Source organism: Polypterus senegalus, chromosome 3 (genome assembly GCF_016835505.1).
Source record: "Polypterus senegalus isolate Bchr_013 chromosome 3, ASM1683550v1, whole genome shotgun sequence".
NCBI lineage: Eukaryota > Metazoa > Chordata > Cladistia > Polypteriformes > Polypteridae > Polypterus > Polypterus senegalus.
The window spans coordinates 203,634,870-203,661,391 of record NC_053156.1 but is presented as its reverse complement, the minus strand read 5'-3'; the positions used below and the strand labels follow the sequence as shown (position 1 = coordinate 203,661,391).

Here is a 26,522-nt window from a genome sequence, read left to right as displayed (position 1 = left end):
CGCCTTCAGATTCATGATGTCAAAGCCACTCTGACAAAAATAGAGAGACAAAGGTATATATGACATTTGGAATAATTCATTTTATGACCTGTACTGAAAACGTTGCACTAATACAACATTATATTCATTTGCATACCTTCATGTGGTTGTAGTCATGACGTGACTGTTTTTGTTTTTTTCTTTTTTCCGATCTTGGCCAGTGTCCACATGTTGCTGCATGTTATCTCTTTTCAACTCCAGGAGATGCAGAGGACACAATAGTACAGACAGGTCAGTTCCGCGCTATATACAATCATCAGATTCAAATGTTAACAGTTCCCACACACACCCAGGGCTGTCTTTCTTACATTTACGACATGTGTATAAGGTGTGAAACCTGAAGTCCAAATATCAAAGAAACACTTTCACAAAAGGTACAAATATAACAGAACAATTGCGCTTCTATTCAAGAATATAACTGCAGAAAAACAACCCGCGTTAGGGTGCCACATTGACACATTTGCTACAAGCACTTTGGTGGCGCAGCGGTATCAGCTGTTGACTGGTAATCTAAACTTCACGGGTTTGATTCCGTTTTCAGAAGTGAGCTGCACGAATAAAAACATACATTTGATTCCAGTCTGTAACAGCCGTTGTAATTTTTGGTACTTGTAAAGGTTAGCTTTGTTTTTTCTTTTAATTCAGTTTTATTCTCTCAGCCGTGTTCACGATCCCAAACCCAGCCGCATTTGTGGTGTTAGATGTCATCGCCCCTGTGATAGACTTATCTAGATCTGGATTTAAAACACATTGGGAATGGATGCAAATACATTTTGGATGAATTTCCTATCATCCATATTGGGTGCATAAACATTTATCAAAATCACTTTACAATTGAATAAATTAACCATAACAATCATGTATCTCCCTTCATGATCAGATACAACATCTGGTACTACAAATGAGACTGTTCTATGTATAAGAATTCCCACACCTCTAGTTTTTTTTGTAAAGCTAGAATGGAACATTTGGCCAGTCCAGTTTTTTTGCAGCTGGCACTGAGCCTTGCTTAAGTGGGTCTCCTGTAAAAATACTATTTTAGCGTTTAGATTTGTTAGGTGCGAGAATACTTTCTTTTTAATTTGTGATTCAGGCCTTTAACATTCCAGCTCACAAAGTTAATTGTCCCATCTTGGAGACATTGATTCTGAATTTTTGATGTAATTTTGTAGTCTTGACCAAAAGTGAGACAGCTTTGACCTTAATTTCCAATTTTCCCAATGGTTATTGCCATGCAGTTACGTTGTTAATTATAAGGATTAAAAGAATAGAGAGAGCTTGCTCTTTCTCCCCGCCCCTAGAATCCCCCCTCCCTGCTTTGCCTCCCCACGTGAGGCTGAACCCCACTTCACAAAGTCCCAGTCCTCTGACATACCTAGAGACTGAGCACGTCCAAAACAAAACAAGCCCCCAGCAGCGGTGTTTGTGAATTAAAATTGAGATATATATTGGCAATACAGTCTAAATACTATAATTATAACCAAAAAGTGTTAAGATAGTAAACCCAGGGAATGGTGGTAAATGGCCCTGGATAAGCATAGTAAACCCTGATACAATAATAACAACAATAAACCAGGGATATGATGTTTAGCAGTCTCCTTTCGAATAGTAAAAAATAAAAAAAAGGGGTTAATTATTTAATTTCTTCCACACATATATACATAAACGTGTATAATTCTAATTAAAACAAAAACAGATAGTGACAAGAAGGGAAAAGGATGTATAATTACGGTACCAGTTTCATTGCAAGTGGATCAGACAGCCGGTGATAGAGTATCTTCTTTACGTTGCCATGACAGGGTGCGAGTCGCAGTCGTATTTCAGGAAAGTGTCGGGATCAGTTTTCCAAACTCTTTATCTGCTTCCTCCCTATCTGTAAATATGTAACTTTTGCCTTGAATCTCCACTTTCAGTTTGGCAGGATACAAGAGGCTGTATCTGATATCGGCTTTTCGTAAGCGCTGTTTAATATTATAAAAAGAGGCACGCTTAACAGCTGTTGAGGGTGAGATATCAGGGAAAATATGAATGAGGTTATTTTCAAATATGATCTCTTGTTTCTGTCTGAGAAGTGACATTACATTTAATTTAGATTGTAATTTCTCGAAGTGCACAATAAAAGTCCTAGGTTTAGAGTTGTTCAATCCCCGTATGCGATAAGCTGCAGCTATCTCTGTGTCTGATTTTAAAGCCCTCTCCAGTTATTTTGGAGAATGGTTCAGCTACAAATTTCACTGGGTTTAGACTTTCGCGATTCTCAGGTAGACCTTCAATTCTAATATTATTCCTTTTGCATCCATCTTCCAGAGCAGCAAGTCTGTCTCTGAGTTTTTTGCATTCGAAATTGGCAGCTGTTGCTTTTCCATCAGCGGTGGATGGTAGATTTTCGGCTGTTTCAATTTGAGTTGTGAATGTCAGCTTAACGTCCTCCAGCTGATCGGCAAGTGTACTCAGTTTAGACGCATTTTCCTGAATGTGCTCCTCAGTTTTTTCAGCATACATTTAAAGGCTGCCTCAAAGCGATTATATATGCATTTCTCCGTGTCTTTATTATCCTGCCACAGTTTCTCATTTGTCTTCTCGCTTATCTTCTCGCTTGTCTTGAGCATACTATTTATTTCTTTCTTTGTATCTTTCTTTATCTCTTGGTTGAGCTCAGTGATCATCATCTTCAGTTCGGACAGATCATTTCTGATTTCGTGCACCGTAGGTGAAGCGGCGGGATCTATTCCTGGCTCGCAAGGAGTAGATGAAAGTGCGGACTGCAAGGCCTTTTCCAGTTTCAAGTGATCTTCTCCAATCGGCGAGCTATCGTGACCTGCATCACTTGCACATTTGCTCCCATTTTCTGGAGACAATGCAGCGGACTGTAGTCCTGAGGAGTCTGGGCTTTCGCCTGCCTGTTCCAGGTCAGTCTCTGATAGGTCATACCTTGAAGTTGAATTTGGACTTGCCTGTCTAGGCTTGGATGTAGCCTTGGGTTTCATTTAGGTTTCTTTCTGAGCCCCTTTCTTGCCGACCATGTTTATTTATGCTTGCATATACTGTAATAGAACTCTCGAGTTGGATAAATACAGGATACCTCAGGATAATAAAAAAATAACACCGCTCTATCTCCTCAACGGACGAGAGCATAATTGAACACTAAAGGTACACAAATAACATTTTACATTTAAAATGTGATCTAAATGAAGTTTTAATTTAAAGATATAGAAGCAAAACATTTTTCTTTTGCATTTTTCCTCCAAACATTTATTTAGTTTCATTGCTTAATTCTTTGTGCAAATGTTATGACCATAAATTAAAATGGCCACCATCGTTAAATTTTCTGACGGCACCACTGTGATGGGGAAAAATAACATCCCGCAAAAACTGCTGGTGTCCTTCTATCGCTGCTCTATTGAGAGTATCCTGTGCTACTGCCTCTGTGTGTGGTTTGCCAGCTGCACAACAGTGGAGAAAACAATTCAGCGAATCATAAAGACTTCCCCAGAGATCATCGGCTGTACTTTACCCTATCTGGATGAACTGCACAACTCTCACTGCCTCAGGAAAGCAGAAAACATCTTAAAAGACTTCCTGCTCATGACATGCTATAACTCTTGCCATCAGGCAACAGATATAAGAGCATCAAAACAAAGACTAATAGGCTGAATAGCAGTTTCTACCCTGTTGCTATTAGGGTACTGAATGCCACCTAATCACCTTCAATGCAATTTGTTGATTACAGTGCAATAGATGACATCTTGTGTAGTAGTATTTCATGTGCAATAAGGTTTTAAGTTGAATGTTTGTGTTCTACCTCATTTCTTATCTTATCCTTTCCTATGCTTTTGTTAGATAGCTAGATGTATGTCATAAAATTATGTCAAACTTCTTTCACTTTATTCTGCATGGAAATGGGAAACTAAACATTTTTTTCAACCACAGAAAGAAAGGTTATGAGATAAGTGGCATAAAAAAAAGTTTTTGGTTGGAGTATTCCTTTTAAAAGTTAAATTTTATCCCATCTTCACCCAACACTGCTAAACAATCTGCAGTTAAGAAAATTGTGACACTTAAATGTCAACAATACTTATGTATTTATAAATATTCTGAGAACCTCAACCTTTAGCTACAAGATGTACATAAAACATCACGAGTAAACAGAATGTGAAGTAAGCTCTAACCACCTCATCTGAAAAAAAGTTTAAAAGTTAACAGGGAATAGATGAATAGATAGATACTTTATTAATACCAAGGGGAAATTCACATAATCCAGAAGCAGCATACTGATACAAAAAACAATATTAAATTAAATAGTAATAAAAATGAGTGGAAAAAAACAGACAATGACTTTGAATAATGTTAGCGTTTACCCCCCTGGGTGAAACTGATGAGTCACATAGTGTGGGGGAGGAACGATCTCCTCAGTCTGTCAGTGGAGCAGGACAGTGACAAAAGTCTGTTGCTGAAGCTGTTCCTCTGCCTAGAGAAATGCAGTGCATTCTCCATGATTGACAGGAGCTTGCTCAGCGCCCGTCGCTCTGCCACAGATGTTAAATTGTCCAGCTTCATTCCTACAATAGAGCCTGCTTTCCTCACAAGTTTGTCCAGGGGTGAGACGTTCTTCTTCTTTATGCTGCCTCCCCAGCACACCACCGCGTAGAAGAGGGCACTTGCCAAAACCGTCTGATAGAACATCTGCAGCATCTTATTGCAGATGTTGAAGGACGCCAACCTTCTAAGGAAGTATAGTCGGCTATGACCCTTCTTACACAGAGCATCAGTATTGGCAGTCCAGTCCAATTTATCATCCAGCTACACTCCCAGGTATTTGTAGGTCTGTACCCTCTGCACACAGTCTCCTCTGATAATCATGGGGTCCATGAGGGGCCTGGGCCTCCTAAAATCCACCACCAGTTCCTTGGTCTTGCTGGTGTTCAGGTGTAAGTGGTTTGAGTCACACCATTAAACAAAGTCTTTGATTAGCTTGCTATACTCCTCCTCCTGCCCACTCCTGATGCAGCCCACAATAGCAGTGTCATCAGCGGACTTTTGCATGTTTCAGGATTCCAATTCATATTGGAAGTCTGATGTATATAGGCTGAACAGGACCGGAGAAAGTACAGTCCCCTGCGGCGCTCCTGTGTTGCTGACCACAATGTCAGACCTGCAGTTCCCGAGACGCACATACTGAGGTCTGTCTGTAAGATAATCCACGATCCATGCCACTACATGTGAATCTACTTCCATCTCTGTCAGCTTGTCCCTAAGGAGCAGAGGTTGGATGGTGTTGAAGGTGCTAGAGAAGTCCAAAAACATAATTCTTACAGCACCACTGCCTCTGTCCCAAGTAGGAGAGGGATCGGTGTAGTATATAGATGATGGCATCCTCCGCTCCCTCCTTATCCTGGTATGCGAACTGCAGAGGGTTGAGGGCATGGCGGACCTGTGGCCTCAGGTGGTGAAGCAGCAGCCTCTCCATGGTCTTCATCACATGTGACGTCAGAGCAACAGGCCGGAAGTCATTCAGCTCACTAGGATGTGATACCTTTGGGACTGGAGTGATACAAGATTTTTTCCACAGCCTCAGGACTCTTCCCTGTTCCAGGCTCAGGTTGAAGATGGGCTGTAGAGCACTCCCCAGTTCCTGCGCACAGGCCTTCAGCAGTCGTGGCGATACTTCATCTGGACCCGCTGCTTTGCTGGCACGAAGTCTCCTCAGCTCTCTACTCGCCTGTGCTGCTGTAATTGTGGGTGGGGATGTCTCTCCTATGCTGGTATCAGCAGAAGGATGGTTGGAGGATGCAGTACTCCGAGGTGAGAATATATATATTACACACACACACTTTTTTTGACACCACAGACACTGCCGATTATTTTGTTTACATTGTTACAATGAAAATAAAGATATTCTAATTCTGAGATGATTCACTGTAGGCCAGGTCTAACGAAAATGTGAGGTTGGCCAAATGTATTTAAATTTCACTCTTAAACAAAATACTACTCATCTTTAAAATGCAAATATATATATATATATATATATATATAGTTAGATAGAGAGAGAGAGAGAGAGAGAGAGAGAGAGATATACTGATATCTGTGTAACTGGTTTTGACTATTGATTATTTGTTAATTCATCCAGGAGTATTGAACTACAGCATGCATTCAGACACCTGCGGTCAGATGTTTTGGTCTCTCGGGTTTCAAGATGGTCTGATGTGTCTCTCTTGAGGTTTAGCCTAAAACATGAAACTTATCTACTGAATGCTGAAATTTAATGTTAGAGATAAACACAAACATCTCAAAGAATATTCAATAAAATAAAACTCTGTAATAATAACGTTGTGAAAAACAAAAGGATTCTTATATTTGATATCTGTGACATGATTCAGAGGAAATGAATTGTTTCTGAATAAACATTACTTCAAATTAGTTTATACAATGAGATAATGTTTCAGTTTATAAAGCTGTTTATTCGCTGGAAAGTCTTGTGCACCCTTAACATTGTCATGCTCTTGAATGGCAACTGCTTTGTTTACATTAATTAATGCAGTGCCATATTTGCATGTACTATTGACTAAACATTGCTAAAGCTTTACATATCACACCATTCCTTGTATTTGTAGTTCAGAATTAGGTGTTTATATTTTATAGCTATGCAGAAAAACACAATATACCAATTCATGTTTTTATTTTAAAATTCTAACACAAAGCACTCTTGCCCTACCCCTCCCCTTTAGTTTAAAGATCAGCTATTGGGATTTCACAGTTAAGAATATCCAGTAACAGCTAAATTCGTCCCCTGAGCTTCTTGGCATAAAAAGGAATGTGAGGGCTGACAGCTGTTGAGATCGCATTTATCATAGTATTTGCATCATATAACAGGTCCATTTTCAATTATCTACATACACGCAAGACTTGTGCAGCCATATGTGTTTTAGTCTCTTGGATCTGTCATTTTTTAATAGTGAAATTATACACTTGCACTTTTTTAGTACATTAACACCAAGTCAACTTACATTCAAAGTCAAGTCAAGTTGGGGAGCATGCTCTGGTACAGTGTGTTGCCGCACCCACCACACGACGAAACAACTCCGGATCCTGGTTGGCAACCCCCCAGGCAGACACACGGTCTAGTCCCACTCTCCAGAAATGACCCTACGTGGGTGACACCTTGGCCTGGTCCAGCCACTTGGGTCAACAATGACGATCTTATGAGCTGGATCACCCTCAGGGAAACGCACCACATGACCGTAGTTCCATAACTAACACTCATTCACAGGAAAATATGCCTCCTTCGGGACTCCATGAGCAACTGCTCATTCGACACAAAGCACCCTGGAGAGACACGGTACCAAAGGAGTTCAGTCTTCGTCTCAGGTCACTGGAAAGCGTCCATGTCTTGCAACCATATAGCAAGACAGGAAGCACCAGGACTTTAAAGACTTGGACCTTTGTTTTTTCTGCATAGATATCGGGAGTGCCACACATTCCTTTCCAGTGACCTCATGACCCCCCATGCTCTGCCAATCCATCTACTGACTTCATCTGAAGAGTCACCAGAGACATGAATGTCACTGCCAAGGTAAGTAAACCTCTCGAAAAGGTTGACACTCTCTCTGCAAACAGACACACTGCTGATGGCTGTGCCCAAGAGGTCATTAAAGGCCTGGATCTTGATTTTTATCCAGGACACTCACAAGCCCAGACACACAGACTCTTCGCTCAGTCTCTTGAGCGCCCCGATCAGAGCCTCCATTGACTGCGTGAAGATCACAGCATCATCAGCAAAGTCAAGATCCGTGAATCTTTCTTCACCAACAGATGCCCCACAGCCGCTGGAGCCCATGACCTTGCCCAACACCCAGTCCATACAAGCATTGAACAGAGTAGGAGCAAGAACACACCACTGCCAAACCCCAGAATCAACTGGGGAAAAACGCAGAGGTTCTGCGTACACTCTGCACAGCAGTCAAAGTACCAGTGTATAGGCTGGCCATGATATCCAGCAACCTTGAGGGGATCCCACGAACCCTGAGGATGTCCCACAGGGCAGCTTGATCAACTGAGTCGAACACTTTACGAAAATCGACAAAGGCTACAAAGAAACTCTGCCAATATTTACGTTTGTGCTCCATGAGAACCCTCAGTGCAAGGATGCGGTCAATTGTAGACTTCTCAGGTGTAAAACCAGACTGTCCGGGTTGCTGGTAGGTGAGCAAATGATCATGGATCCTATTGAGGACGACCCTAGCAAGGACCTTACCTGGCACCTAGAGTAGGGTTGTCCCCCTGTAGTTGCTGCAATCAAGGCGATCACCCTTCCCTTTCCAGATAGGGATGACAAGTCCTGTTTTCCAGTCAGTTGGGATGATGCCAGTCTCCCAAATGGAAACAAAGATTGCTTGCAATACCAGGAGGACAGCCTTACCACCAGCCTGGAGAATTTCATCCCGTATACCACAGATCCCGGCAGCCTTCCCCTCCTCAGATGGTTTACCACCTGGGCAATCTCAGTGAAATTGGGTGGTTGACAGCTAATTGGAGGATCGGCCTCAAGAACCGTGGACTCAGAGATATCCAACATCCTAGCCGGAGGATCAGCTTTGAACAGCTGCTCAAAGTAAACAGCCCAGCGTGTCATAAAGTAAAATAATATAAAACAATATGTCAAGGTTTTGTTGGTTAATTCGTACATTCTATAAAATATATTACAGTAAATAATCTAATTACAAGTATATGTAACTGAATGTTTCTAGCATTGTAATTATTTCTTTACACTAGAATGAGCTGGACCTGCACCGTATTAATGCAGGAACATTAGATAGAAAATAATGTTGGAATGGATTGAAGTTAAAACAATTATTGGTTTGAGTTATTCTCCTACAATCCAAAAAACATATATTTTACATTATCCATTGAATCTGAATTTTACGATATGTGTGAACATGTCTGTACACATGGATGTGCCTTGCAATGGACTGGTACCCTGTACAGAACTGGCTTAAACCTTGTGCTGAATGTTGTCCCCGTGGTTCTTTGCTGAATATGTGAGTTTTAAAATGGATGGATTAGCACAACTATGCTCTGTGACAAAATATATAGCAGCACTCCAATTTGGATGAAAACTGATATGCAGAACATGTGACATGTAAGAAATTCTTTTTTTTTAATATCCATCCCACCTCAAAGCTCAATTTGCCACACAATAGCTACAAATACAAATATTTCTGTTGAATACAGAATGTCTGAAAATAGGACCATCATTTCTGGGGACAGATTTACTCCACATTAGTGTGGACCCTAGCAAGGAGAGAAACAAAATGGGACTTGGTAACAGATAATCAATACAGTTTTTACAATTATGGCAAAGAGAAGCACTTATCTCTGATGATGACCAAATTCAAGCTCTCAGAATTTAAAAGAGCTGGTCGCTAAGGAATACTAACCACTGTGAGATTAAAATATTATCCAGCAATTAATAAATTTATTTTCTTGTTTGGTTGTGAGAAGTGTTGACAGACATTTGTGATGTCCTGCTACAATTCACCAGTCCTCCTGTGATGTTGTTGCAGTAGGCCTTCCAGATCCTTTCCAATGGGTGTTATAGGATTCCTGAAAGCATCTGCTGCAATATGTTGGGTTAGCAATCCAGCCTTGCAGAGACCAGCTAGTCATCTCCAGTTGTAAAGCATCAAAGCATTGTGAAACCTGGCCCCGGCACAGACAGACGGACATCATTTTTGCACCCACACACCGTTTATTTACACTATTTACAATCATATAAAATGTCACGTGCTCTCACGAACCCCAGTGCCTCTTGCACTGATTTCCCCAAAGTCCAGGGCCCACAGTCTCTGTGCCTTTGTCCTGGCCGCCTCCTGTCCGCTCTCCAGCTCAGTCCTTCTGCCTCCCGACTTCCACCAATGACTGGAGGGAGGCGGCCCCTTAAATAATGCCCCGGATGAGCCCCAGGTGCTTCCGCCTCTAGCCACGCCCAAGCGTGGCGGAAGTGTCGGCTGTCTTCCTGGCAGCTCTCCGGGTGCCACACAAAGTCTTCCCCCCGGCACTTCCTGGTGTGGCGGAAGTGCCGGGCTCCCGGGATAATTAGGCACCGGGGCGCCGCCTGGCGGTGGCCACGGGTCCCTACAGGGCTGGGCTTCAAAGCCCTGTACCCGAGGCCCCCTGCCTAACCAGGACGGACGCCCCCACTCCGTCTGGAGGAGGCACTCGCCCTCCTCCGGTCCTCCAAGCGTCCCGGCCGGGCTCCTGCCCGACCGCAACCGCGGGATAAACCGGCATCGGCGCCGCCTGGCGGTGACCACGGGCCCCTACAGGGAAGGGCTTCCATGCCTCAACCCGTGGCCCCAACAGAACCAGGACGGGCCCCTCGCGGTCTGGAGGAGGCACAAGCCCTCCTCACGTCCTCCTGGGTGTCCCGGCCGGGCTCCAGCCCTGGCCGGGGCCACAGTGCCCACCGCTAGCGAGGACACGTGGGTCCGAACGGCACAACCCGAAAGGGCAGCACGTCCCCAGCGAGGGTCCTACTATGTCCCCAGGGTCCAACACGGCACCCTGGGACATCTGTCTTCGGCACCCTCGCCGGCAACGTCCCCTGTGGTCTGCGCCGCTCTACTTCGCTGTTCCCCAGCGGGTCACGTAGTCCTCGGCGTGGAGCACTCCGCGGGCCTTCCGTTCCAGGAGGGCAGGTCCTGTCGGCGTCGGCCTCAGCGCTCGTCCGGGGCTTGAGCCTGTAAAATAAAGGACAAGAGGGCCAGAAGCACAGCCAGGACACTCATCCCGAGCGCCCGTCGGTCTCCGTATCGACCGTGCTCCTGCCCCCCTCCGACAGCCCCCAACTTGCCTGCTGAAGTCCTCCGCCGCAGGTTCCATGCCCGTCCGTTAAATCGGCCTCGGCACCGCTCGCAGGCAGCTCGTCCAGCCGCCCAGGGATCTCCTCTGCCCATCCAGAGGACGGCCCTTCTCCGACGCGCACCCAGCGCCGCGTCCTCTCCTATCGGAGGAACCGGCATTCACCCTTCGGTTCCTCCTTCTTTCTTGGACGCGCTGGCGGTCTGGGTCTGAGCACAGCGAAGCTCAAATCCAGCCCGTCTGCGTCCAGGCAGAGCGACAGGAGACAGTTGCAGGCTTGGGCGCAGGGCGCTAGGACCCAGGGCACTCAGCAGCCCCGATCCTACCAGCCCCTGCATATTCGAGCTCCTCGCCTCGCTAGCTGTCTGCACCGCGGCGTCTGCTGTCGGGAGGTTGCTTACTTGGAGCTGATCGTCCGTAGCGGTCACAGCCATGTTCGGCAAACCTCCCCGCTTGCTTTACGGGAACGGCAACACTCACCACTCCCGCCGTGTTCTGCCTGCCTCCGGTTCCAGCGCCGCGCCGATCCTCCGTCTCACTCGGTGGCTTCCTCGGCCGACCGCCATCTCCATCAGCTGCTCACACTGAGCGGCGAGAACGTAGCAGCTCCTCTAAAGGCGGCTTGGCGGGCCGAAGGGACTCCTCCGACACACGCCGAGCCGCTGGTGGAGAGAGGAGACAGACGTCGGTGGGCTTACCTGTCCATCAGCTCCACGCGACGCCTGCCTCCTCTGGGCCACTCCCTCTGGCCCAATCGGGTCTCGGTTTGGCACGAGACTGGCATTCCTTGGGCCCGCCTCTATCCAATCCTCGGCGGGCACGCAAGACACACCGCCAATCCCGTGCCTGTCAGCGGGCGGGACATCCGGCCCGCGGCCATCTTGCCTTCCCTGCTCCGAGTGCGGAGCGTGCCTCTTCGCCGCGTTGTGACTGCGGCGATTCCTTGAGCCGCAGCGGCTCGAATCCGCAGCCCTCTTCGCTGCCTCCGTCGCGCGCTGCCGACAGCCCGTGGCCGGCGTGCCTCCGCGGGGCGGATCCGGTTCGTCCCTCCCTGTCGAAACAAAGGTAAGTCCGACCCGAGGCCGATGATTGCAGGGCAGGGCACTCACCTCCCGAATCCCGTCATGCCTCGGCGTGGCCTTCCGCGAAGCAACGCCGGCCTGGCTGTCCGTCCCGACAGCGCGACTTTCGGAGCCCGCTGCGCTCCGGCGATGTCGGGTCCTCCTCCGCACCCGGGGAAAGCCATTCCGCTGTCCGGAGGCGGTTTCTGGGGCGAAACGCTCGCTGGGTTGTGCGCGGGCCGCTCCCGCGGCCAGTGTGTGGGTCGCTGCTGCGCCGGGCCGTTCACAGAATTATTTTGTTTCAACAACACAGGTCCCCGCCTTGAACCAGGCGGAGTATCCTGCCGACTACGCCACTGTGAAACCTGGCCCCGGCACAGACAGACGGACATCATTTTTGCACCCACACACCGTTTATTTACACTATTTACAATCATATAAAATGTCACGTGCTCTCACGAACCCCAGTGCCTCTTGCACTGATTTCCCCAAAGTCCAGGGCCCACAGTCTCTGTGCCTTTGTCCTGGCCGCCTCCTGTCCGCTCTCCAGCTCAGTCCTTCTGCCTCCCGACTTCCACCAATGACTGGAGGGAGGCGGCCTAAATAATGCCCGGATGAGCCCCAGGTGCTTCCGCCTCTAGCCACGCCCAAGCGTGGCGGAAGTGTCGGCTGTCTTCCTGGCAGCTCTCCGGTGCCACACAAGTCTTCCCCGGCACTTCCTGGTGTGGCGGAAGTGCCGGGCTCCCGGGATAATTAGGCACCGGGGCGCCGCCTGGCGGTGGCCACGGGTCCCTACAGGGCTGGGCTTCAAAGCCCTGTACCCGAGGCCCCCTGCCTAACCAGGACGGACGCCCCCACTCCGTCTGGAGGAGGCACTCGCCCTCCTCCGGTCCTCCAAGGCGTCCCGGCCGGGCTCCTGCCCGACCGGCAACCGCATCGGATAAACCGGCATCGGGCGCCGCCTGGCGGTGACCACGGGCCCCTACAGGAAGGGCTTCCATGCCCTCAACCCGTGGCCCCAACAGAACCAGGACGGACGCCCCTCGCGGTCTGGAGGAGGCACAAGCCCTCCTCACGTCCTCCTGGGCGTCCCGGCCGGGGGCCACAGCATATATATATATATATATATATATATATGTATATATACACAAGGGATGACCCAAAAATAACCAGAATTTTGTTGTTGTTAGGTTGGTACTTGTATTACGTGGTTGGGCCGCTAGGTCGATCTAGTTACACTCCTCACAAGTCAGTCTGCCAAGTGCCATCAGTCTGGAAGGTTGTGCTTGTGTTCAGTGAATTTTGTAAAAGTAGTTTTGTGCAAGCGTCATTTTTTTACGATGGCCGATTATTGTGAGCAACGCGCGGCAGTGAAATTTTGTTTTCTTCTTGAAAAAAGTGTTGCAGAAAGTATTGTTTCGGTATGACAACCCTGAACCACCCACCCTACTCAAATGTGATTTCTTTTTGTTCCCTCGGATGAAAAAAGACGAAGCGAAGGCGTTTTGCTGACGTCGAACAGGTAAAACAAGAACGACCAGAGCATTAATGGGCATTACTTCAGAAGAATTTAACTCTTTGAGGGCTGAATATTTTTTCCAAAAAACAAGTTTCTGAAAAGCAATGGTTTCACACAGAAATCAACATAAAATGTCTGTTGCTGCATACTGTGGCTGCCAGTTTGCCAAGAATGTGCAGCAGGTTTGCAGCCAGGCTGTCTTCGTGTGGCTGGGGCAGCAGCAGTGATCACGGTTTCAGTGCATGCAATGTGGTTTCTACCTCTTATTATTGTTAAGTGGCAGTTCTACCTGGTGAACATTGTCAGTACCACGATTAGCTGGGGACCAATCAGCTGAAGCTGGAACCTCACATTTGTTTTTGATCACTTGTATCACTTGTATGAGTCCAACAAGTCATAGTCCAGTTCAGAGATAACAGGCAAAATGTCATCTGCGGAGTATTTTGCTTTACACATTCACTTTGATCTCTCGCCAGATGTCAGTCCCATTTTTGCCATTGTTTGTGCCTTGCTACTCACGCAAGTGAAGGATGTCTCGGTCATACCAATGAATCTAACGTTCCTTCAGGCAACAAGAGTCCAACTAAAACATAAAAGTTGGTTTTCTCACAGATTACCATCGTCAACTGCTCCTTTTGACAAAAGTCGACATCAATACAATACAATACAATACAATACAGTTTATTTTTGTATAGCCCAAAATCACACAGGAAGTTCCGCAATGGGCTTTAACAGGCCCAGCCTCTTGACAGCCCCCCAGCCTTGACTTTCTGAGAAGACAAGGAAAAAATCCCAAAAAAAAAACCTTGTAGGGAAAAATGGAAGAAACCTTGGGAAAGGCAGTTCAAAGAGACCCCTTTCCAGGTAGGTTGGGCGTGCAGTGGGTGTCAAAAGAAGGGGTCAATACAATACAATACACAGAACAGAACAATTCCTTAATACAGCATAATAATAAAATTTTAGAAGTATACAGTTTAACAGTAGATGATATGACATAATAGGTTTGGATATTTTTAGAGTCCTGGAGACCTCATCCATCTAGCTGCCTCCCCATTTGGCCATTCCACGGCTGAAACGTTGCTGCCAATCCGATGAAAGGACCCTTTTTCCCATGATTCCTGTGATCCTCCATCAGGGATGACTTTACCACAGGCAGGCAAACAACTTGGCAGGTGGGCCACATTTGAGTACCGAGAACAGAAACAGAATAGGTGAGGGTTAGTATTCAAATTATAACATCATGTTACTTATGTTTTAGTGCTAATGACTAACAGCAGAGATGCAGTATGTACAGTTAATCGGCAGCTCTAGTCAGGATATGCTAAACTGAAGTAGTGAGTCTTCAGCCGGGATTTAAAGGCTGAGACCGAAGGGGCATCTCTTATGGAAGCAGGAAGACCATTCCACAGTTTAGGGGGCCCTGTAACTAAAAGCTCGACCTCCCACTGTTATTTTATTAATCCTTGGAATCCTAAGCAGACCGGCATCTTGAGATCTTAATGTGCTCAGGTTTGTAAGTCATGATAAGTTCAGACAAGTAAGCCGGACCTTGGCCATTTAATGCTTTATATGTTAAAAGGAGGATTTTGAAATCTGCCCTGAACTTAACTGGGAGCCAGTGTAAGATTTAAGAACTGGGTTATGTGTTCATATTTTCTTGTTCTTGTAATAATTCTTGCAGCGCATTTTGGATTAACTGGAGGCTGTATAAGAACAGTTTGAACAGCCAGTGAACACCGCATTGCAGTAGTCAATCCTACTAGAGATAAATGCATGAATTAATTTCTCACAATCCTGTTTATTTAGAAAGCGCCTTAATTTCCTAACATTTTTAAGATGGAAAAACATGTTTTGGACACTTTGTAATATGTGCTTTAAATGACATGCTAGAGTCAAAGATAACTCCTAGATTGCGGGCTGATTCAGTAAAATTAATTGGGATTCCAACTGAGTTAAATGATGACAAAATATTGCTGTGATCAGCGTCATTCCCTCAACAATTAACATCTCTGTTTTATCTGTATTTAAAGACAAGTAGTTCTCATTCATCCATTCCTTTAATTCACTAACACAACTAATTAAAGACAACATCGGAGAAACTTCATTTGATTTAAATGAAAGGTATAACTGGGTGTCATCTGCATACAGTGAAAATTAACATTATGTTTCCTAATGAGAGATCCCAGTGGAAGCATGTAAAGTGAAAACAGTAAAGGTCCCAGTACTGAGCCCTGCGGACACCATATTGAACTTCTGTGTATAATGATGGAGTACTGTCAGCACATTTCTGTACATACTGGAATCGATTTGATAAATAAGAACTGAACCAAGCGAGCACGGGGCCTGTAAGCCCAACATCGTTTTCTAGCCTGTGCAGTAAAATAGAATGGTCAATGGTGTCAAATGCTGCACTTAAGTCCAACAACATAATTACAGTGGAGTTTCCTTCATCAGAGGATATCAGAATGTCATTTACAACCCGTGTTAGTGCGTTTCTGTACTATGACCAGTCGAAAGCCAGACTGGAATTTCTCAAATAAATTGTAATGCGTAAGGTGTGACTGAAGCTGACTGGCGACTACTTTTCTAGTATTTTAGAGAGAAATGGTAAATTTGAAATAGGCCTATAGTTATTTAGTATGTGTGGGTCTAGGTCTGACTTTTTAAGTAAAGGTTTAATGACTGACACTTTTAGTGCATCAGGTACGTGCCATGCAGTAATGAACTATTGATAATGGTTAGAATAGGCTGCAAGAACATCCATTGCACCTTTTACTAGTTTTGTTGGCACTGGATCTAGGGAACAAGTAGTGGGCTTCATTTTAGTAATTAAAGTTAAGACTTCCTGCTCAGTTACAGGATTAAAATTACTAAAGTGCTGAATGCAATGTGGACAGGGTCTGCTAAGCTAGTATTTGGTTTGTACTGTGATGCTGAGATCTGGGATCTTATATTTTTAATTTTCTCATTGAAGAAGTTCATAAAGTCTGTACTGCTAATATCTGTTGGTATTTTGCACTGTTGATCTGAATTCCCATTTGTTAATTTAGCCACTGTCTAAAGTACCCTAGGATTTTTATTATTGCTATCTATTAATGTAGAATAGTATTCTGAGCGAGCTTTAAAGAGGGCTTTTTTATATTTATTAACACTCTCTGTCCATGCAATTTGAAAGACATGTAGCTTTGTTGTTCTCCATCTGCTCCAGTTTTGACACTCTAATTTAAGAGCTCGAGTATTTTCATTAAACCAGGGAGAGTTTCTATGTGCTTTGATCACTTTTGTTTTAGGGGAGCCACTGTGTCCAGAGCATCTCTCAAGGTCACATTATAATGTGATATTAGCTGATCTAAATTGTTTTCCACGTTTACATTTGATGTTAACTGATCTAAATGGTTTTCCACAATTACACTCGACTTACTCAAGGTATCTATAAATTTTGAAGCAGAATTACAATCTAGATGTCGCACTGTCTTTGTTTTAATCTGTGAGTGCGTTGGCATGGGCAGAACTAAATCAAATGTAATTAAGAAGTGATCGGAAATAACTACATTTAATGGAGTAATATTTAAATTTTGAATTTCAACTTTGTAAGTTATAATTAAATCTAATGTGTGGTTATGATTATGAGTTGGACCTTTGACAATCTGACAAAATCCTACTGAATTTAACAAATAGGTAAAACATTTGCTAAAAGTGTCAGTTTCCACATCAATGTGTACATTAAAATCCCCCATCAGAACTATGTGATCATAATTTATAGCCAAATCAGACAGAAGGTTGCTAAATTCAGTCATGAACAATGAATATGGCCCTGGTGGTCTGTAGACTAGCACTATAATTGTGTTGGAATCTGTTTTAATATTTAAAATGAATGCCTCAAAGGATGTAAAGTTGCCTAAATTTTTAGGAGTGATTTGCATTTTGTTACAATGAATTATTCCAAGGCCTCCTCCTCGACCAGAATCTCTAGACTTATGAAGGAACGAGTATCCATCTGGTGACGCCTCAGCTAGGGGAACAGTGTCACATTTACTAAGCCAGGTTTCAGTAAGAAGACACAGATCAGATTTTGTACTTAATATTATATCATTTACCAAAACAGCTTTAGTGCCAAGAGATCGAATTTTCAATAAACAGCATTTAAAACTGCATGGTTTTTTCTGAACTGGTGATATATTTTTTGTTTTAATTTGAATTAAATTTCTATTACAGATGCCCCTGGTGGAGTGTCTGGTTTTATCCCTTGGTCTAATTATACACCTTATTTTTTGGTTATCAATTAATTTAAGGTTTGTATCAAGACTAAATTTACTGGCAATTTAGTCTTGTATCAAGACTAAATTTTCATGATGATAGGAGCTAAAGCACATTATTAAACATGTGTTTCATGAGCCTCGTGCTCATGACAAGCATTCATCTTTTGTCGAAATTTGTCGCTGCGTTTTTAGCTGTGTTGTTATTTTCTCTTTCTGTTTTATATTCAATATATATTGTCGTGGCCGCCCCAAGAGTCCTTGCTTTTCTTTCCCCAAGTAACCGATCGCCACACAATCAGCTCTGTAATAGGCGTTAAGCCATCTGTAAGCTTAGCGCCGATTCTTCAAAGCGTTTAAAGAACATTGAAATATCTTCGTAGTACATGTTTAATTATTCTATCCTTCATGACACTCCCAGTGAAGAATATAGATTATTTAAATGAAGTTAAAGTTTTATGTGTATAATTTAACAAACATATTCTGCTGCATTTCACCTTAAAAATGATATCGTCATCATATGTAAATACGTGCTTTATAAAGTGGCTCAGGTTGTGAGATATTATAACTGTAGTGCAAGTTTACAGTGGGGTGATTGTACTTATAAGTACAAACCGTTCTACAAGGAGCAATTGATTGAGCGCATTTAAAGTTCTTGGGATTAAACTGTTTCTGAACCGCGAGGTCCGTACAGGAAAGGCTTTAAAACATTTTGCAGTGGCTGAGACAGCGTGTCCTTAAAGCTGTATACCGATAATTCTCTTTCCGATCAGCTGCTGCTGTGATTCACACTCAGATACAGTGATATAAATACTCCGAGTCGTGCAGTGAGAGTAATATGGAAAAAGATGATCCGCTGTGGCAACTCCTAACGGGAGGAGCTGAAAGAAGAAGAAGAAGATGAAGGAGGAGAAGTGAGAGTAACAACGCTAAAGCAGTTATGGTATTTGTAATACTATGGCTGTTCCCTGGACCATTATATTGTTACGCGTTAATTACAATCAGATGCATTACACTAATAAACAATATGCGGTTAGTTTCTGTGTATTTATAAAGCCGCGTCATGAAAATAATGAGTAATCACACAAGAACAGTACCATTGCTTTGACGCTGGGTGCCGCCAGTTTGCAAAACCGAGCGGAGAACTTGCGTACGACAAGGCATGAGGTACCGTGGAAAAGTACGTGGCTTTACGCCAAGTGTAGGTTTTATACATCGCAATTTGAACGTGGAAAAGTTCTTACGCAACATTTCTGTGCATACGCACCGTTTATACATGAGGCCCCAGGTTTCTAGCCAGCAGTGAAAGGAATGCAATCTGCTATAAATCACATCCCCTCTATATAATCTTGGTAAGGGACCAGATACAATTAAATTCCGACATTTTCTTTTAGCTTTGGTGCATAGAGAGATGATGTTCCGCTTTAATACCTCAGATTGCTGTAAGTAAATATCATTAGTGCCGACATGCAGCAATAATGTAGATACTTCATCATCACCGACACAGTCCAATGCGGCCTCTATGCCAGAAATCTTGGCCCCTGCGAGGCACTTAACATTAACTGCTGGTTTAACATAGTTTGGAATTCTAACATTCCGCACTATGGAATCCCAAATTATGAGCACTTTATTATTCTCAGTTTCCACAGGTGCGCTGCGGAGAGCTGAGAATCTGTTCTGGGTCCGAATTGATGACCTGGGTGCTGGGGTACTACATTTTGGATTCTTAGACCACCGTCTTACTGTTACCCACTCATCCTGTGGCTGAATTGGTGCTGCTGATTTCGGCCACGCACTGACTACAGTGGGACCTGGAGAGACTGAAGCCGAGTCAGAAGTAGCCGAATTGTCTAAACAAACCGAGTCGATCCAATTTTCGGTTTGCCTAATCGCTATCAGATTCCTAACGCAGTCCTCCAATTCGTGTATTTTCAGGACCAACTCTAAATTAACTAAACACTTTTGGCAGGTGAAGCTACCTGCACTGTCGGCCGGAAAACCTGAACTGTGCATACTGCAGGACACACAACATATAAACATGCCCTCGACGGGCAGAGAGCAGATAGAACTTATGTTAAGTGTTGAAGTCATCTTTGCCGTTTTTATAGGTGCTTCGGCGCTTTCCGTGTTCAGCTGAATCACTAAGAGACCGTTGGCTTTAAGTTTCCACCACCGCTGAGCGATCGACTTTAATTTCTCACTGCCGGTTATTTCTACTGGTCAGCTGCGGCTTTACCTCAGGTGAACTTGCTCGGGTGCTTGCGAAGGGCTATGTGCCTGTGGGAGACGCCGCTGCTCTCTGCTTCCGCTTGCTGATCCGCTCTCTGCTTCCACTCGCTGATCCGCTCTGGCTGACATCAGCCCTGAAAGAGTTAAATGTTTCGAACAATGGAAAAAACGGTTAGATAAGTGTATTTCCACCAATGGAGAGTACTTTGAAGGAGACTAATTGTAGTTTGTACAGAAAATTAAATTAAACACGTTTTAAAAATATTTCCGGTTATTTTTGGGTCCCCCTCATATATATATATATATATATATATATATATGTGTGTGTGTGTGTGTGTGTGTGTGTGTGTGTGTGTGTGTGTGTGTATTTGCATGTCTGTGTTGTGTAGTTTAAAGGCCTGAATAGTAGTATTTCTCAGCCAGACCAGGAGCTGTACTCTAAATCATTTTCTTCTTTCCCTCTGCAGACCAACAGAAGAACCCATCTCTTCAAGAAAATGCTTCCGTTTCTGCTCCAGTCAACCCTGCCTCCAAATGACATCACTTACGCTTCTGGTCCCACTAAACCCACCTCTTCCTGTCAGCCTTCTTTATAACCACCATGTTTTTTCCTTGTATGTCAGTTCTGTTTTGGACTCCTGTCTGTGAAGACATCTTTTGAATCAAGTCAACTCAGCTCCTTTTTTTCCAAGTATACGGGGTGGCTTTTTTCTTTGTCTGGTCTGCTTATTTTACAGGGTATACGTATATAATGTACAGTATATATTTTTGCAAAAAGATGTAATAACAAACTGTTTCTTGTTTCAAACATAATAAATGTAAACGAGAAGGATGCATTCCCATTGTATGAAATAAATCATCAATATTTAATATAAGGTTTTCTAAAGATAATCTTCATGCAGGTGTCATATTTAGCCTGTTTTAATATTTGTTTTATGCATTGACAGTTGAAAATCTTCTTCATGTTAGCATGTAGTAGCAAAGCAGAGTAGGATCCTAAGTGCTTATTCACTTAAATGTCCACATTCACTGTGAATTTGTTTACGTAAAATTTATAAAAAGTACACCAGTCTTTAAATTTTCTGTTACGCAGAAGGAAACAACATTCAACATATCTTCTTCATTCATAGCTCATTCGTTATTTGTACATTGAGATTAAATAGATTCAGAATACCCCCAAAAAAACTTCTCTTGAGTGCTGACTTTTAGAAAAATAATCCTCAAATTTCTCTAATGACATTTTGTGAATGACTGATCACAATTAAGTTTTAGTTGGTTTAAATCTGTAATTTTAATTTTTCTTATCTTCCTCATTCATTTCGTCGGTTCAGTTTGAAATTAACAAAAAAGTTGCTTTCAACTCTTTGTATGCAGAGTTTCATTTTTTTCTTTGGGTCTTCAATTTTATTATAACTCAGGTATTGTTTTGTGTATTTCCTGAAGTGACAAGTTAAACACTTTGTCTGCAGTATACCATAACTTAATGTCCTAATCTGTATCTTTTAAGGGTTGCACAAATACACAGTTTTATAGCTGTGTAGTTATTACTGTTCTTAGAGTATCAAAAGTCTTTTGTCGTCAAAAAAGTTGTCAACAAGAGATTCACACCACTTTGTAACTTGCTTGTTGCCTTTTGCCTTTTGCCTGTGTAGTGACCATAGCTGCATTATGTACAGTGCTAAGACGACAAGTTTCTTTCTTGTCCTTCCATTTCAGTGCAAGCACTTTATACCTTCTTGCCAAGCTACTAGCGCATCTCGCTGTAATTTAGCTCTGTCAAAGTCTTAAGGCATGCCTTGATGGTTGGAATGCACTGTTACATATATGTCAGTCTTTTTTTTGCAGCAAGATGTCAAATAGCTTTGGCAAAGTATAAAAATTGTTCATGGTTACACAATAACCTTGATCCAGCATCAAAGTCAGTACTGATGGCATAGCAACACTGTACAGATTGTATTTCGGATCAAATATTATCCCTTTCCCTGTGTATAGAACCAAATTCCAAATTGATCCCTATCTAGTTTCACAAAGCTTCTAAAACTTTATGCCAAATTTTGCTCTTTTTGACACGATGTACTGTATACATGACAGTCTCCCCTTATAAGCCATGAGACTTTCATCGATGCTGACATCACGGTCCGGAATGTAAACGCTCCAAAATTTTACTACAGTCGCCTGGCATATTTTCCAAATGTTCTTCCATTTGGGTGTTGGATAGGTATTCTCATCAAAGTGTTCAATATTGGTAAAATGCAGATATTTCATAATTAGTGAAAACCTGCACTCAGACATAATTTCTCCAGAAAACGGCAGCACTGACAGCAATTTTACTGCCCAAGTGATTCTCAGTTCTAATACTTACATAAGACGTATCTGTGCAGTTGCCCAAGTGACACTCGAGACTAACGCTTTTAGCACAGTTAGACCCGAGAAATGCTTGGGTCTAATGCTAAGGAGGTTACAAAATACTGTAATAGAGTAACTTTATTAAACAGTTCACTAAAGAGATATACAGTAATCCCTCGCTATATTGCGCTTCGACTTTCGCAGCTTCACTCCATCGCAGATTTTAAATGTAAGCACATCTAAATATATATCACAGATTTTTTGCTGGTTCGCGGCTTTCTGCAGACCATGGGTCTTTTAATTTATGGTACATGCTTCCTCAGTTTGTTTGCCCAGTTGATTTCATACAAGGGACGCTATTGGCGGATGGCTTAGAAGCTACCCAATCAGAGCGTGTATTACATATTAACTAAAACTCCTTAGTGATATAAGATATGCTTCCCGCGCCGTGCTTGATTGTTTGCTTCTCTCTATCTCTCTCACTCTCTCTGCCTGACGGAGGGGGTGTGAGCAGAGGGGCTGTTTGCACAGAGGCTGTTTGACTAGAAGATATGGACACTCCTCTACAAAATGCCGCTTTATCGTGGTGCTTCTGCATACTTAAAGCACATATTGATTTTTTGATTGTTTGCTTTTCTTAGCGAGGGCTCTCTCTGACATTCTCCTGACGCGCTCCTTTGAAGATAAGATATGTTTGCATTCTTTTAATTGTAAGAAAGAACTGTCATCTCTGTCTTGTCATGGAGCACAGTTTAAACGTTTGACTAAAGGGTGTTATTTCATGTCTAGAGGGCTCTAATAATGTTAACAGTGTGGGAGAGTTTATAAGTGCTTAAAATATATAAAAATAACCATACAAACATATGGTTTCTACTTCGCGGATTTTCACTTATCGCGGGGGGTTCTGGAACACAGCCCCCGTGATCAAGGAGGGATTACTGTACTGCAGATTAGAGGGTCTATAAGAGCAGGATTTGTGTTATATATATACAGGTATATTTAGTTATGTACCTAGCTTGGAATGTTGCTGCATATACAGGGATAATTAAATTCTTACAACTTATTGCACTCAATAAAGCAGATAATATTAAAGCTTGTTTTCATCTTACCAGATAGACCCAAGCAGCCATCTGTTTGTGCTGAAGCCGTTCATAACATTAGGCACAAGTATGTCAGAGTAATTTTGCACCACTATTAAGTCAGCTACCAAAGAAACATGACAGGCCATTTCTCCAGAAGTAGGAACACAAAGATTTTGTGCACCTTCACTGATTCATGAGAAGGGTACTGCACTGCCACATTGGCAGCAAATATAACCAATCAACCATCCCGCTGAAAGAAGGACAAAGCAGCAGTACCCACACCTGAATGAATTATATTGGATTCAGCCATTTGTCACTGTCAGTGCTGTGGATCAAGTGGGAGGAATTTGAAAAACTTTCTCTTTGTCAGCTGAATATGTCCTCACATTCTTAAATTATATGTGTGGGTGTGTCTATATATATATATATATATATATATATATATATATATATATATATATATATATATATATATATATATATATATATATATATACTGCTCACAAAAATTAAAGGAACACTTTAAAGAAACACATTAGATACATCAGATCTCAATATGAAGTTGGATATCTATACAAATAACGACGGGGCAATGTCTTAGGAACAAAAGGATGCCAAGTCTTTTAATGGAAATAAAAGTTTTCTGCCTACAGAGGGCTCAATTGTGTAGACACCCTAAAATCAGAGTGAAATGAAGATGTGGCAGGCTAGTCCATTTTTTTCAAAACTTAATTTCTGCTACTCAAAATGCTTTTCAGTATCTTGTGTGGCCACCACGAGCTTGTATGCATGCTTGACAATGTCGGGGCATGCTCCTAATGAGACGACGGATGGTGTCTTGTGGCATTTCCTCCCAGATCTGTATGAGGGCATCCCTGAGCTGTTGTACAGTCTGAGGAGCAACCTGGCGGCGCCTAATGGACCGAAACATAATGTCCCACAGATGTTCTATTGGGTTTAAGTCAGGGGATCGTGAAGGCCGTTCAATTGTTTCAATTCCTTCATCCTCCAGGTACTGCCTGCATACTCTTGCCACATGAGGCCGGGCATTGTCGTGCATTAGGAGGAAACCAGGACCTACTGCACCAGCATAGGGTCTGACAATGGGTTCAAGGATTTCATCTCGATACCTTATGGCAGTCAGAGCACCATTTCCTACGCAGTAGATGTCTGTGCGTCCCTCCATGGATATGCCTCCCCAGACCATCACTGACCCACCACCAAACCTGTCATGTTGAACGACATTGCAGGCAGCATATCGTTCTCCTTGTCTTCTCCAGACTCTTTCTAGTCTATCACAGCTGCTCAGGGTGAACCTGCTCTCGTCTGTAAAAAGTACAGGGCGCCAGTGGCGGACTTGCCAATTCTGGTGTTCTTGAGCAAATGCCAGTCGAGCGCCACGGTGCTGGGCAGTGAGCACAGGGCCCACTACAGGACGTCGGGCCCTCAGGCCATCTTCATGAAGTCTGTTCCTCATTGTTTGGGTAGAGACATTCACACCAGTGGCCCTCTGGAGGTCATTCTGTAGGGAACGAGCAGTGCTCAGCCTGTTCCGCCTTGCACAAAGGGGCAGGTTTCGGTCCTGCTGATGGGTTGAGGACCTTCTACGGCCCTGTCCAGCTCTCCGAGAATAACAGCCAGTCTCCTGAAATCTCCTCCATGTTCTGGAGATTGTGCTGGGAGACACATTAAACCTTCTTGCTGCAGCACGTGTGGATGTACCATCCTGGAGAAGTTGGACAACCTGTGCAACTTCTGTAGGGTTAAGGAATCGCCTCATACTGCCAGTAGAGATGATTACTCAAGCCAAAACTAGCACGAGTGGAAAACCAGCCAAAAAAGATCAAGAGGGAGAAACTTGAAATGACCTCCACATGTAAAACCAGTCCTGTTTTGAGGGTTTTCTAATTGTTGCCACTTTAGTGCACCTGTCATTAAGTCCATGAACACCAATACAGCTGAAAGTGATTAACAATGACCTCAGCTGCTTAACCAACCAGAAAATTATCAGACAGGTTTAATTGATTTCATGCCAGGACCAATAAAAAAAGTGTTCCTTTAATTTTTGTGAGCAGTGTATATATATACTAGCAAAATACCCGCGCTTCGCAGTGGAGAAGTAGTGTGTTAAAGAAGTAATGAAAAAGAAAAGGAGACATTTAAAAAATAACGTAACATGATTGTCAATGTAATTGTTTTGCCACTATTATGAGTGTTGCTGTCAAATACACTGTGTGCACAATTATTAGGCAAGTTGTATTTTTGAGGATTAATTTTAATATGGAACAAACACAGTGCTATCAGTCAATCCAAAATGTTAATAAACCTGAAACCTGAATGTTTCACAACGGAAATGTGAGTGTGAACATCATCAGGGGAATACATATGTGCGCACAATTATTAGTCAACTATTAGTGTGCAGATTTATTATGCAACTAAAGGAAAAATGAAAATTTTCCCATCTCACTTGTTTATTTTCATCTGTTATAGTGAGAATAATAAACAAACACCTCAAAATTTACAAATAAACATCTCTGACATTTCAAAAAAAATAAATCAATCAATCAATGACCAATATAGCCACCCTTCTTTCCAATAACAGTCATAAGCCTTTCCATTCATGGAGTCTGTCAGTTTCTTGATCTGTTGACGATCAGCTTTTTGTGAAGCGGTGACTACAGCCTCCCAGACACTCTTCAGAGCGGTGTATTGTTTTTCTCCCCCGTAAATCTAGCGTTTAAGAAGTGCCCACAAGTTCTCGATAGGGTTTAGGTCAGATGAGGAAGGGGGGCCATGTCATTATTCCTTCATCTTTAAGGCCTTTACTGGCTGGCCACGCAGTGGAGAACTTCGATGCAAGTGATGGAGCATTGGCCTGCATAAAAATCATGGTCTTTTTCCTGTATCACTGTTTGAAGAAAGTGTGTTTGAAAAACTGGCAGTAGGTTTGGGAGTTGATTTTGAGTTCATCTTCAATGCAAAAAGGTCCAACTAGCTCATCTTTAAAAATACCAGCTCATACCAGTACCCCACCTCCACGTTGGAGTGGAGCTCTGTGCCCATTACTGATCCACAGGTCCATCCATCTGGTCCATCAAGAGTCACTCTCATCTCATCGGTCTATAAAACCTTT

The 26,522-nt window shown here is 43.3% G+C and overlaps 1 long non-coding RNA gene across 1 annotated transcript in view; it reads left to right on the top strand.

Annotated features, from left to right (window-relative positions):
- Positions 1-20,650, top strand: part of LOC120526859 — a 179,287-nt gene extending 158,637 nt beyond the window's left edge. The window contains exon 7 of the long non-coding RNA XR_005633200.1: positions 20,429-20,650. This is a non-coding gene — a long non-coding RNA (uncharacterized LOC120526859). The remainder of the gene's footprint in view (positions 1-20,428) is intronic.
- Positions 20,651-26,522: the final 5,872 nt, after the last annotated feature.